Source organism: Lepisma saccharinum, chromosome 1 (assembly GCF_977018435.1).
Source record: "Lepisma saccharinum chromosome 1, izLepSacc3.1, whole genome shotgun sequence".
Taxonomy (NCBI): Eukaryota; Metazoa; Arthropoda; class Insecta; order Zygentoma; family Lepismatidae; genus Lepisma; species Lepisma saccharinum.
Window position 1 is genome coordinate 53,170,832 of NC_139229.1, and position 12,014 is coordinate 53,182,845.

The 12,014-nt window shown below is 39.5% G+C and overlaps 1 protein-coding gene across 2 annotated transcripts in view; it reads left to right on the forward strand.

Annotated features, from left to right (window-relative positions):
- The window catches only part of LOC145995247 (protein Wnt-5b-like), a 966,808-nt gene that overhangs the window by 153,563 nt on the left and 801,231 nt on the right, over positions 1 to 12,014 (forward strand). For both annotated transcript variants that reach the window (XM_083131817.1, XM_083131826.1), the window contains exon 2: positions 2,600 to 2,650. The gene's annotated coding sequence lies outside the window, so the exon portion shown is untranslated. The remainder of the gene's footprint in view (positions 1 to 2,599; positions 2,651 to 12,014) is intronic.

Consider the following 12,014-nt stretch of genomic DNA (forward strand, 5'->3'; position numbering starts at 1 on the left):
GGTTACCCTATTTCTCTCTCTCTCTCTTTATATCTTTCTCTCTCTCTCTCCCTCTTTCCCTGTTTCTTTCTTTCTCCCTCCTTCCCTGTTTCTTTCCTTCTCTCTCTCTCTCTCTCTCTCTCTCTCTCTCTCTCTCCCTCTTTCCCTGTTTCTTTCTCCCTTCTTCCCTGTTTCTTTCTTTCTCTCTCTTTCCCTGTTTCTTTTTCCTTTTTCCCCTCCTTCCCTGATTCTTTCCTTCTCTCTTTCTCTCTCTCCCTCTTTCCCTGTTTCTTTCTTTCCCCCTCCGCTCCTTCCCTGTGTCTTTCCTTCTCTCTCTCTCTCTCTCTCTCTCTCTCTCTCTCTCTCTCTCTCTCCCCCTTCCTCTTTCCCTGTTTCTTTCTCCCTTCTTCCCTGTTTCTTTCTTTCTTTCTCCCTGTTTCTTTATTTCTCCCTGTTTCTTTATTTCTCCCTCCTTCCCTGATTCTTTCCTTCTCTGTTTCTCTCTCTCCCTCTTTCCCTGTTTCTTTCTTTCCCCCTCCTTCCCTGTTTCTTTCCTTCTCTCTCTCTCTCTCTCTCTCTCTCTCTTTCCCTGTTTCTTTCTCCCTTCTTCCCTGTTTCTTTCTTTCTCCCTCCTTCCCTGTTTCTTTCCTTCTCTCTCTCTCTTTCTTTCTCTTTTTCTATATCTCTCTCCCTTTCTCCCTCTCTTTCTTTCTTTCTTTCTATTTCTTTCTCTTGTCTCTCCCTCACTCTTTCTCTCTTTCTTTCTCTCTTTCTTTCTCTCTTTCTCTTTCGAATCACGACGAGAACACAACTTGCCTGCCAGTATGATCGCTGATCACACAGGGCTACTCGGGAAAGATACTGGACATGTTACATTAAAATTTGGTAATGAAGTCCCAATTCCAACATCCAGGTGGCGGAAGCGTTTGGAAATAAACACAATCCAAGCAGTCATTTGTCACTGAAAAATCTTGCGTTTTGGCAACCCTCAAAGCACCCAGTATTTGCGGATGATGAATGGCCACACACAGAGCGATGGCGAAATTGAAAAATTACGTGACTGAGAAAGTACAAGAGACTATGCTAATGGCAGGAAGGAGGCAATCTGCTCACTGCATAATGTGACATAGGAAATATTTGAGAGGATCCTTAGTGAAAAATGGCGTATCCGCCCAACCAAAAGATCATTATTTCTTTTACGATTCGTTGATGTATGGCAGAAGGATGGGACTCTGCCCACTTGCAATAAATAACTGCTAAGTGTGGCCGGTAAATAATTGAGTTCCGCTGTTTATGCGAAAGATATTTATCAGTTGTTTTTTAGTGGTCTCGATTTTTTTCCCCTAGAACCGTGTGGGTCCAGTGTGTGGACATCACCGATGGCGTAGTGGTAAGGTAACCGATCGCCTTGCAATCAAGAGATCCCGGGTTCGATACCCGGTGGAGGCCCATAAAAAAACCGGTCTCCGTGGCGGAGTGTTTAGCACGTTCGATCCCGGCCTGGTCATGGATGGAACATCGAAGGCAGGAAAAGATGCAAAATGAGAGATGACTACAAGAAAGTATGATATTCTCCCCCTCTTTTAAAGATCCCGGGTACGCCACCGAGATTGGAGACCTTTAATACTCGATTGGGTGTTGTGTTACACCACTTTTGGCGGCAACTCAGTTGCACAGATCTTAAAGTATATATCAGAAAAAATGGTTCCCTGGTTCGATCTCCGGTTATAGAGCCCACCAAGCGACATCACATTGGCTGGTCGGCGCATCGAGTCCCACCGCCGCTGCTTTCCAGCTTTAGAGGCCGGAGTCTTCCATTACTTTCAAGTAGCTCTCCAATTGTCTTCGCTAAGCTTTGGGCTCCGTCTGGGTTCAGTGTCTGGGTTCTCGGCCTGTGTAGGACCGGTGGCAAACCCCATCGTGAGGCAATTGGGGATCTACGAGTGAGTAGCGTAACCCGGTCACGGATATCTCCTATAACGTCTGGAGGTTTGACGGGCTGACCCCACGTCACCCCATTACTGGTTGAAGATCTCCACACCTCTAGGCAGGATTGTGGGAGGGAGACTGTAGTCGGGAGATAGGCAAAGGCCCTTATGGCCTGTAGAGCCACGGGTTATTATTATTATTATTATGCTGGGTAAAGGTAAAAGGGTAAAGAGCTCCCCTGTGCTTAGCCGGGGATCAAACCTAAGGTCAACACCGAAATCTTGTAGTTAGATATTGTTTCTGAAACACCTGGGAATAAAATAGAGCCTTCATTCAGCTCAGTTGTCTAAAGAGTTTTATATATTCACATGGAATAATAATATTTCATTGGCTTTTTTTTATTTTAGCAGTTTAAAAACTTTTATTTTCCCTGGTTCGAATCCCGGCTTGGGCATGGGGTTCTTTGTGAGTGTCCCTTCATCAATTCCATCTTGGGCCTCCCCGATGGCGGACTGCTAATCTCATCGCCTTGTAATCAAGGGGTGGAGGCACATAGTGGTTCGGATCCCACTTTTATCTGTAGGTCCAGTTCCGATTAGCCTTACTGTGCATAAAGTAGATGTATGTAATTGAAATATAAAGACGAAATATTGTATTTGTTTTGTAGTCATTTGCGTTATTTTTTTTTCAGTCTTTGTGTAAACACTGCCTTGCCGTGATGACGTAATAGAAGATTTTCCAGGTAAGTTTTCTGATTTTCTAAATCGTTACATTCTTGAAAATATATCCAGGAGATGAATATCGATATAAGAACGATGCAGCATGCTGATAGTTTTAAGTAAATTTTAATGTGTGTAACTTTTATTACGAGATATCGCGGATATCAGTGTCATCCTTAAGCAATTTTACACCATTTAAATCTAGTGTGTCTCCATTTTTACATTACAAAAAAATCGAAAAAGCTATTCTGTTATGTGGCGAAGTGTTAAAACTATAATCACATGCAGATTTCTTTCAAATTTTAGAGTTAGCGCCAAATCATTGCGGCTTAAATTTTGTTTTCAATGCATGAATAAAGTAACGGCAAAATAATGTGCTTTTAAGTAATTATGTATATGAATGGTCTACACCACAGTTTATGTGCAGCAATTTACAGCACAGAATCGATTCAAAACGTCCGGTTGTTCTTATTGATAAGTTTTCGTTTGCAAAAGCCTACTTTTAAAAAGAACGACCTGGCAACTCTGCAACATACGGAAGTCTGATTTCGCGCCTTCGAAGCGGTAATCCTACACTGCACGTTCCCGAGCCAAACCGTTCACTTAGTTCAAATTCGCGCCAATAGATGTCAGGAAAGTTTCCATTCGAAGAATCTTTGCGTTCGTGCTATCGTGCCTGCTAGATTGCGTTGTATTCTCTGTACGTAGATAAGGGAGAAGTTGCATGGAATCACTATTTTTTTTTTCCTTTATGAATAATGGAGTGCACTTCACTTTCTGTGAAGTTTTCTATGGTTGCTGTTGGAGAGAAGTTTACAATCAAAGGCTTCTGTCTGTATTGGTTGGGACTATGACCCAAACATTGACGTAAAACGTAGCAGCCCTTAGGTAGACAGAGTAAGGGGGCTCATTAAGGTGAGAAATCTTGTAGGGGACAGGGTCCCCCTCCCCCACCAACGATATTTAGAAAAATAAAATTTTCCCGACTAAATTTTCCTTGGGAGGGGGTTGCTTTCTTGGTTACAATAACAATGTTAAGCAATCGGTTTTGACCAACTTTACTAAGGCTTATATCGAAAATACGCACAGAACGAAGAGCGATCGATGTATACATGTGTGCGTGTTAACAGGGGCGTAACTAGGCGGTGCTTTAGTGGTCTAGCTTTACTTTCAATTGACAGAGCCAAGAAAATCAATTTCAACGAAGTAATCAATGTCTTTGCAGACAAAAATAAAGAAAAAGTTATTTCAGACCAGCATTGTAAATGATAATCAATAAGGTACCGATAAGCATTGTAATAAATCAGTAATCTTAATTTGTTAATGAGCAAAGAACTTATTGTATTTCACAGTATGTGTTATATATATGTATATTAGTCATTTTGTACACACTCTTATTATTAAGCTCTAGCCAGGATTTTATTTCCGTGGGGCTCATCCCTTATCAGCAGAGGCGTCGCCAGAAATAACGGGGGCAGGCCATTAATAAATCTTGATTAGTAGCAATAACAATGACAATAATAATTATTACCACGGTTATAATTGTAATTTTACAATAATAACTATTATAAGTTATTAAGAATAAACCAATTTAAATCCAAATTTATTGTTATTATTATTATTATACTTTGCTACACGATCCACCGTATGAGTGACATTGTTTTTCTTACATTTTGTACTGTTAGTGTACTGAAATTCATAGTTATTGTATTTTGTTATTAACTCTTTCACACATTTCGTACAAAAAAAGACTTTAAACCTTAGGAGCAAATTTCACTCATAAAGTTTATGTTGTGACCTCTCGCAAAGAAAACTATAAATTTTGGGAGCTGTGGATCCATTTAATCTTTGGATTAAATTGTAGAATATAAAAATATAAGCTGGTTACCACTATACACTATTTAAATTAGATAGTTGTAGGATTTCGGGGGGGGAGCTTCAGTCCCCTTAGCCATCCCCCTGGCTACGTGCCTGGCTCTAGCATGTGTCAAAATCAAATCAACACATCTTTAATCATAAACAAGAAAAGTATAGCCTATAAAGTTCACTAAAAATTTAACACATGCTAAAGTTCTCTTTTTACGTGCATCCAGTTTGTTTTGAGCTCACTTTTATGTCCAGGTAGGGTAATCTACAGTTCAGAGTGGATGCCCGAATTTTATCCCTTATCAAAAGCTGCCATGTAAAGATGAAAAAGTTGGGGGTAAAAGTCCTGAAGGTACATTTCTCGGATTATTACAACTTATTATACAAGATCCTGCTAAGGATGTGAAATTAGTTGACACTATGCACTATTTAAATTAAATGTTTGTAGAATTTCGGGGGAGAACGAGCTACGTGTCTGATAACAAAGTATGTCAGTACCTCTAATTTTTTACATTTTTTTTTTTTTTTTTTACAATGATTGTGTACAATATTTACATATATGCAGAGCCATAGCTAGAAATTTCTACATTACCCCTTCTCGTTCCTTGTGTCTTTTTTGAGGCGAGACAAGAGGAGACAGACCAAAGTATTGTCTCGTCTAGTGGGCAACACTTGCGAGAATGAAATTTGGCACCCCTTCTCATGGCCGTAGGCAGAAAAAATTTCCGGGGGGGGGGCTTCATTCATAATTGTTCCCAGGGCGTCGCCAGAAATTTGAATAATAGAAATAATAATAATAATCGTACAATAATAATTAAAATTTCATAATAATAACACAATTTTATTCCATAATAGTAATACTAATAATTATTATTATTATATTATTGTTATATCCTTGAGGGGGCTTACTCAATCCAGCAGATGAGTGAATATCCAGCATAAGTTTCTTTTTTTTTTTTTTTTTTACGTTTCATACAGTGTGTACTGAAATGCACAATTATTTTACTTCATCATTAAACTTTAGATACCTTCAAGAAAAAACTTTAAAAGTTAGATGGAAATTTTAGTCATAAAGTTTTTGTTGTTTGACTTTAAAATTAAATTTTTGGAATTTTGAAAAGTGTGGAACCAGTCATTCTCTTTAAAAGCTTAGCCTGGTGCATGGATTGTAACCTCAATCGCAAACGTAATGCGCTTCGAAACTGGAGGTACTAGGTTTGAACTCCTATCAAGGGGGATTTATTTTCGACTTTATCGGACGGGGAATTTAAAAGCTAGAAAGGGAATTTTGGGACAATCAGAAGGGAATCTTCAGTCTATATTCCTTGTGACGCAGGAACAACACTGGGTGATAATTGAGGGGTCGCCGGTGGGCTGCGATTCCGAGAATAAATCCTGTTTCACTCAACTTTCAGAATTCCAAATGTATGAAAATTCTAGCTCCATCGTTTCAACATTGTCTCCTTGTATTTTTGTGATGCTTCGAAAAAAAAATTGAAAATTTGTTACTGATTTTGGTTTCTGAACATCCATTAATCCATGTCAGAAGTTTCGGGGGGGTTGAACCCTAGAACCCCCCCCCCTCTAAATACGGCCGTGCCCCTTTTCCCAGGTCTCTTCTAGTAATTTACACCCCATATTAATATTAACAGGAAGCAGAAACTTCTCGGAATCAAGAGCAAAACTGATACCAGTTTTGTCTCTAGTGTTCGTCTATAGTAAAATCCTTCATGCCTCTTAACTGTAACAAAGCTCATTGCTAAGACAAAATTGAATTTTGGAGGCGCTGTGGTTTGGGCTCCAACTGCGGAACGCATGGGTTCGAGTCCGTCTGGGTTCAGTCTCCGGGCTTTCGGCCTGTGTATAGGACCAGTGCCAAACCACCATTGGGAGTCATCCGGTCTGGGAAATCTCCTATAACGGCTGGGGGTTCGACGTGCTGACCCCACGTCACCCCATTACTGATTGAAGAACTCCACATCTCTAGGTAGGATTGTGGGAGGAAGACTGGCAGTCGGGAGATAGGCCCAGGCCCTTCAAGGGCTGTCGAGCCACGGGTTATTGTTATATTTAGCGATGCTCTGGCGTCTGAACTCAATGTCAGCATAATCATCTGTGGGGCCCGTGTCGTGTGTCGTCCTTGTATGATTGTCCCTTCATCCATTTCATCTTATCACCATTCATCTTCATCTTCGCGATTAGCCAAATGTGGCGGAAGAGCAAAGTAAAATAAATTAATTCAATCAATCAATCAATTCATGTTATATTATTGTTATGTATCGTTGCTTTTCTCACACTTTTTGTTAATCGCAACAATGGGGATAAATGATGATTAGATGAAATTGATGAAGCGACACTCGCATTCCCAGGCCAGGACTCGAACCCGGAAACGCCGGTGGCAAGATCGAAAGCCGACCACTGAACGGGATTGGCCACTGAGCTGGGAGCATGCATTCATGTATGCGCACATAATTTAACAATGTACACTCACCGGCAATAAAAATGGGACGCCTAGATCCTGAAATATCCGCTTCCCTGCAAAGCGTTATGTGTGTTGCCTAACTCTAAAAAGATGGCAGAACTTTCCATGAAAAATTTCCTATTAAAATCCACTTAACGCCGTAAAGTTAGGTAACACACATAACGCCTTACAGGAAAATAGATATTTCAGGATCTAGGCGTCCCATTTTTATTGCCGATGATTATACGATTTTTTTGTGCTAAAAAATAGCATGTTTCAAATGCGCCCTCTTGTTCAAAAATAAATTCTGATAGCGTGTTTCGTAACGCACGTGCGTGCCATTACCCGGAAATAGATTACACGCGTTCTCAGTGCGTTTCCGTAAGCCTTCTCGTGATCTTCTCGTACGTAAAGACCGAATTCAAAACTAACGTTGCCGGCTGGAAGCAAGATTGGGAACGATACCGGATCATTATATATCCCGGTGGACGGGCGAAAAGAAAAACGTTGGAGCTGCGGTTACGGCGCCAAGTTCGTGAACGCTCTTCGACACCAGCAATGGTGGCATTTCACAAGCCACAAGAAATTTATTTTCTATGATAGCACGGTTTCGCCTCGTCTCGTTCGCGAAAAGTTTTAGGGACCACAGGCGTAATTAGGCGGGGGCAACGGGGGAAATTAACCCTTCCGTGCCAGGGTTGTTAGGCTTCGAAAGTTCCACATCATTAGCCAGAAAGTGGCCGAAGAGTGACGCTAAATATTAAAAAAAAATACGGAACAAATTTTGTTTCAGAATAAGCGTTCATAATTTTTTAAAAAAATTTATTGCAATTGTTGAAATATTCATAGTCGGGGCTTGGCTTTACATCAGGTGGAATTCAAAAACTTTTGACTATTCTGATACAAACTTTGCATGTTCTATTTTTCTTCACACTTTTTTTTTCGTGGATTAACTATACCTTTTTGTTTGTGCATCTATGTTTATTTTAACTAGGAATAACCTTGAGAAATGAATTTAGCTGTTCTATTTGATTTTAGCGCCATCTTATTTTGACCTATTATATCTTCATCATCGTATTATTACTACTTCATAATTTTCGAAAGTCTTGGCACAATCTCTACGGCACTAAAATATACACTAATGGTCACGGTCGTTCGTTGAAAAGTGTCGCATGCCCGTACCCAGGGGAGGGGCCATGTGGGCCATGACCTTCCGCTCGAGCCATGGAATATTTAAATGCAAACTTATAAAAAGCTACTAAAATAACTGACGATTTTTCAAATTTGTAAAAGTTTCGATTTCTTCATTTCATAAATGAGTCTGCAATAATGGGTAGTTTAATTTTAGAATCTTTGATACAAGGCTTTTCCTTTTAACCCCTGTCCCGACAATTTTCGAATTGCAGTCGTGATGCGAAAATGTCTCCTTGGGGGGGTGGGGGGGGTTAACTCACATTTAGACATCTTCTTTATTATAATAATAATTACTAATACGTAGAGGCAGGCATACATCGCTATTTCGTTATTGACGAAAACACGAAATGTTAAATAGCTTAATGCAATGTTAATTTTGTTACGCACTCACATAAATTACTAATTCAGTGTTTAATATGTTAATCATAAAAAGAAATACTTGTATCAAAGTATGTCATAATTTGTTCGACTCAAATTTGTAGTCTGTTACAAAGGTTATTAAACATAATAATATTAATAATACCTTAAACATATTTTGAGTATTGGTTGCTAAGCCCCGCGACAGGTTAAGTTTGAAGCAGGTTTCATGTATTAATCCGCGTAAATACATCGCTCAGCATCTCCCGTGCCAGTTTTGCCTGAACCGTAGAGCTGTTTATGTCACAGACAGTGAGAAAATCGGCAGTATTGCAGTGGAACTATATTCTGCGCGCACGTTTGGGTCTGTATATGCGAAAAGTTGCTGCAAGGTTAACCTGTCGCGGGGCTTAGGTGATGTGATTTATTGATTCTGATGGCTGATGTAAGTTAATTTTAAAATGAATGTCTTAATTTGTATACGCGAGGAATAATTACAAGACTAATACAGTTTATTTTCGAGTGCAAGTGAATCAGTAATATCAGCTGAAGTTTTAAGGCATTCTGACTGTACGACGTTTAATATATTTCTCATAAAAATACCCATAAGTGATTCCCACGTCTGAAGAAGCCTCATGGTACGTCTTGTGTTCTCCGAAATGGAATAATAATAAGTACTCGTATATCAACTAAAGTTAATCTGGGAACTTGACCATTTTTCATGTTTCTGAAAGGTGTGAGGTGCATTTTCCTACCGTGTTTTGTCGCGAAATAATGCGAAATGAACTGCAAAACGCGAAATGGACTCTTGAACACGAAATTTAAGAGTTTATTTACCGACGCGACACTTGCTGAAGTTTGAATTATCCTGTGTGTTATGCAATTCACGGAAAATATTTGAGAAGCAAAAGTAGTAGACCACCTTTTCCAGGAATGAACTTAATATTCTGGTAACGACATAAAAGTGCTGTTAGAAGGGATATGTTTATTTTGTGTAATAAGTGCAGTTTTTAAATCAAATTTGGAATTATATTCACATTTTAAAAACCAAAATCTCATTTTATATACCGCTTTTGATCCGATTTTCACCGCTATAACACCAACATTTTATTTTATTTACCGCTTTTGAACCCGAAATTGACTGTTTTTGTACCGAAATTTTGCTTTTTTAATTTACCAAAAATATATTCCCCTACTAATAACGTATCATTTAATTTGTAAGTGTATTATTTTCCAAACATAGAATTATCATAGCTGTTCAGTGGCACTGGTAAAAGAAAATTTGAAAACATTGTTAATTTGCAGAACGCGATATTCTTCGAATACGTCTGAGAATTCAATGTAAAGAAAAAGCAGTAGATATAACCGTGTCTTCCCGTTTCGCCGAATCCCCTTTCGCCGAATGACCCAGAGGCGCATTATATCAGATTTCACACCTAAGTAAAATTTTCGGCGAAAGAGGAATTCCCGTTTTGCCGAATCCCCTTTCTCCAGATATTTTGAATGAAGGAAATTTTCCCTCCACAGGGAAATTTCAGGTGTTTGAGGCCATAGCGCACCTTTGTAATCGCCATTTACACAGCCTCGGATTATATCAGTGACGTAATGTCTTTCGTTTCTTATTGTTTCCCACGTCGTCGCCTTGTAATCAAGGGGTCCCGGGTTCGATACTCGGTGGAGGCACAAGTGGTTCGGATCCCACTTTAAACTGTAGGTCCAGTCCCGATTAGCCTTACTGTGCATAAAGTGGACTTAAAAACACCAACTCAACCAACTTATTGTTTCCCACAGGTATCATAGTTTCTATGAGGAGAGTTCTGATTTTTTTTTCGCCGTGTTTCATTGTGTTGTTCATAACGAGATAAACCTCCAAAATATTTGGTTATTTTTCAAATGCTATGTTTTTGCTAATGGAATGACGTCTCTGCTTTAAAAAGAAGGGTGCGAATGTCCTGAGACTGAGAGCTGTAGCATCCATTGTAATGTTCCACAAAAAACAAACGGTAACAAAAATTGGGTTTCCAATAAAGAACCCTTCAAACATTCTTTCCCATTACCATGCATGCAAGATCAGTGGCGTGCCCAAGGGGGAGTTGGTGGGGGTTATAACCCCCCCCCCCCTTTGGCCCAGTATTCCTAAAAAAAGAACGTCAAAATTAGGAAAATATGACAAAATGAGGGCTAACTACCAAGAAAAGGTATACGTAACCCCTCCCTTTTGAAAGTCCTGGGCACGCCACTGTGCAAGATTGCCTCCTCATTAAGTCTCTTCATTTAATGAAACCAAGAACATATTTTATTATGAGCATGCATTGTTCAACTCAGTATTGCATTGAACTCCAATCATCTCCGCCTTCGTCAATTTTACGTTCATGTTTTTGCACTAGCAGCAGAAAATATTTTTCAAAATAATTTAGACTTTGATTTCTTTTCAATTACGCGAGATTATAACAATTTACGATTAACATGAGTTAGAACAATGGTAAGAATTTCCGTTTCAATATTTAAATGTCGCTCCACACTTTTTACTCGTAAGTTCCAAGGAAGATGGTAGGATTTGCTTGGTCGAGGCCTTCACTCCTAATTAAATTAGCAGATTCTTTGCTGACATTCTTCTCAGAAAAGAGTAGGAGTTGTAAACAAAAATGTTATATTTTTAAGATTTAATTCACCACAAGAATTCTAGCGTCGCTACCCTTTGAAAACAATAAAATAAAACATTATTTGCATTTACAACGAGTTTCTGATATCCGATTATCTACATTGACTTTCATCGTCAATGAATTTGAATTTAAAATTTTGGGTGCGTCAGCACTTAGGCTATTTTGCACCCGTCACATTATACGGGGTCCAACCCCTTACCATAACAAAAAAATAGCATAATGCAGTGTCGTGTTACTAAAATTTTAAAATTTTCTGACTTTCGTTAAAAGCTGAGGCTGTAAAGGGGCCCTCAGCACACACAAGGACAAAAAACAAGACAACACACACAAAATTATACTGGCCGTAGTGCCTGTCGCCAGAGCCTCGTTCGTCTGCAAAACGCAGTCCAGGGTGTACTACGTGGAAGTGAGGTTGACAATTGGGTGTACTACGTGGAAGGTCACTTATGTATAATAAGTTTTTGACTTGGTTGAAATATTTTTTCCCTTCAGTTCCTGAAATTTCCCGACAGAGGGAAAATTCCCTCGCCTCAGGATATTCGGCGAGAGGGGGATTCGGCAAAACGGGAATTCCCATTTCGCCGAAAATTTTGCTTAGGTGAGATATTTGTCTCTGGAGCATTCGGCGAAAAGGGATTCGGCGAAACGGGAGGTAATCGGTATAACAGCATTTGTCTGTAAGCGTCTGCCTTGGTGATTGTTAGATCGGTGAATTGATTTTCTTTAGTTACTTTGGACCATAATATTCCAACTGTGGTCACGTATAATAACACTCCAATAGCATTTCGCCGATCACCGCAGCGGGGTGGTTGGCTATGATGTCTGGTTCCGGGTTCGAATCCCGGC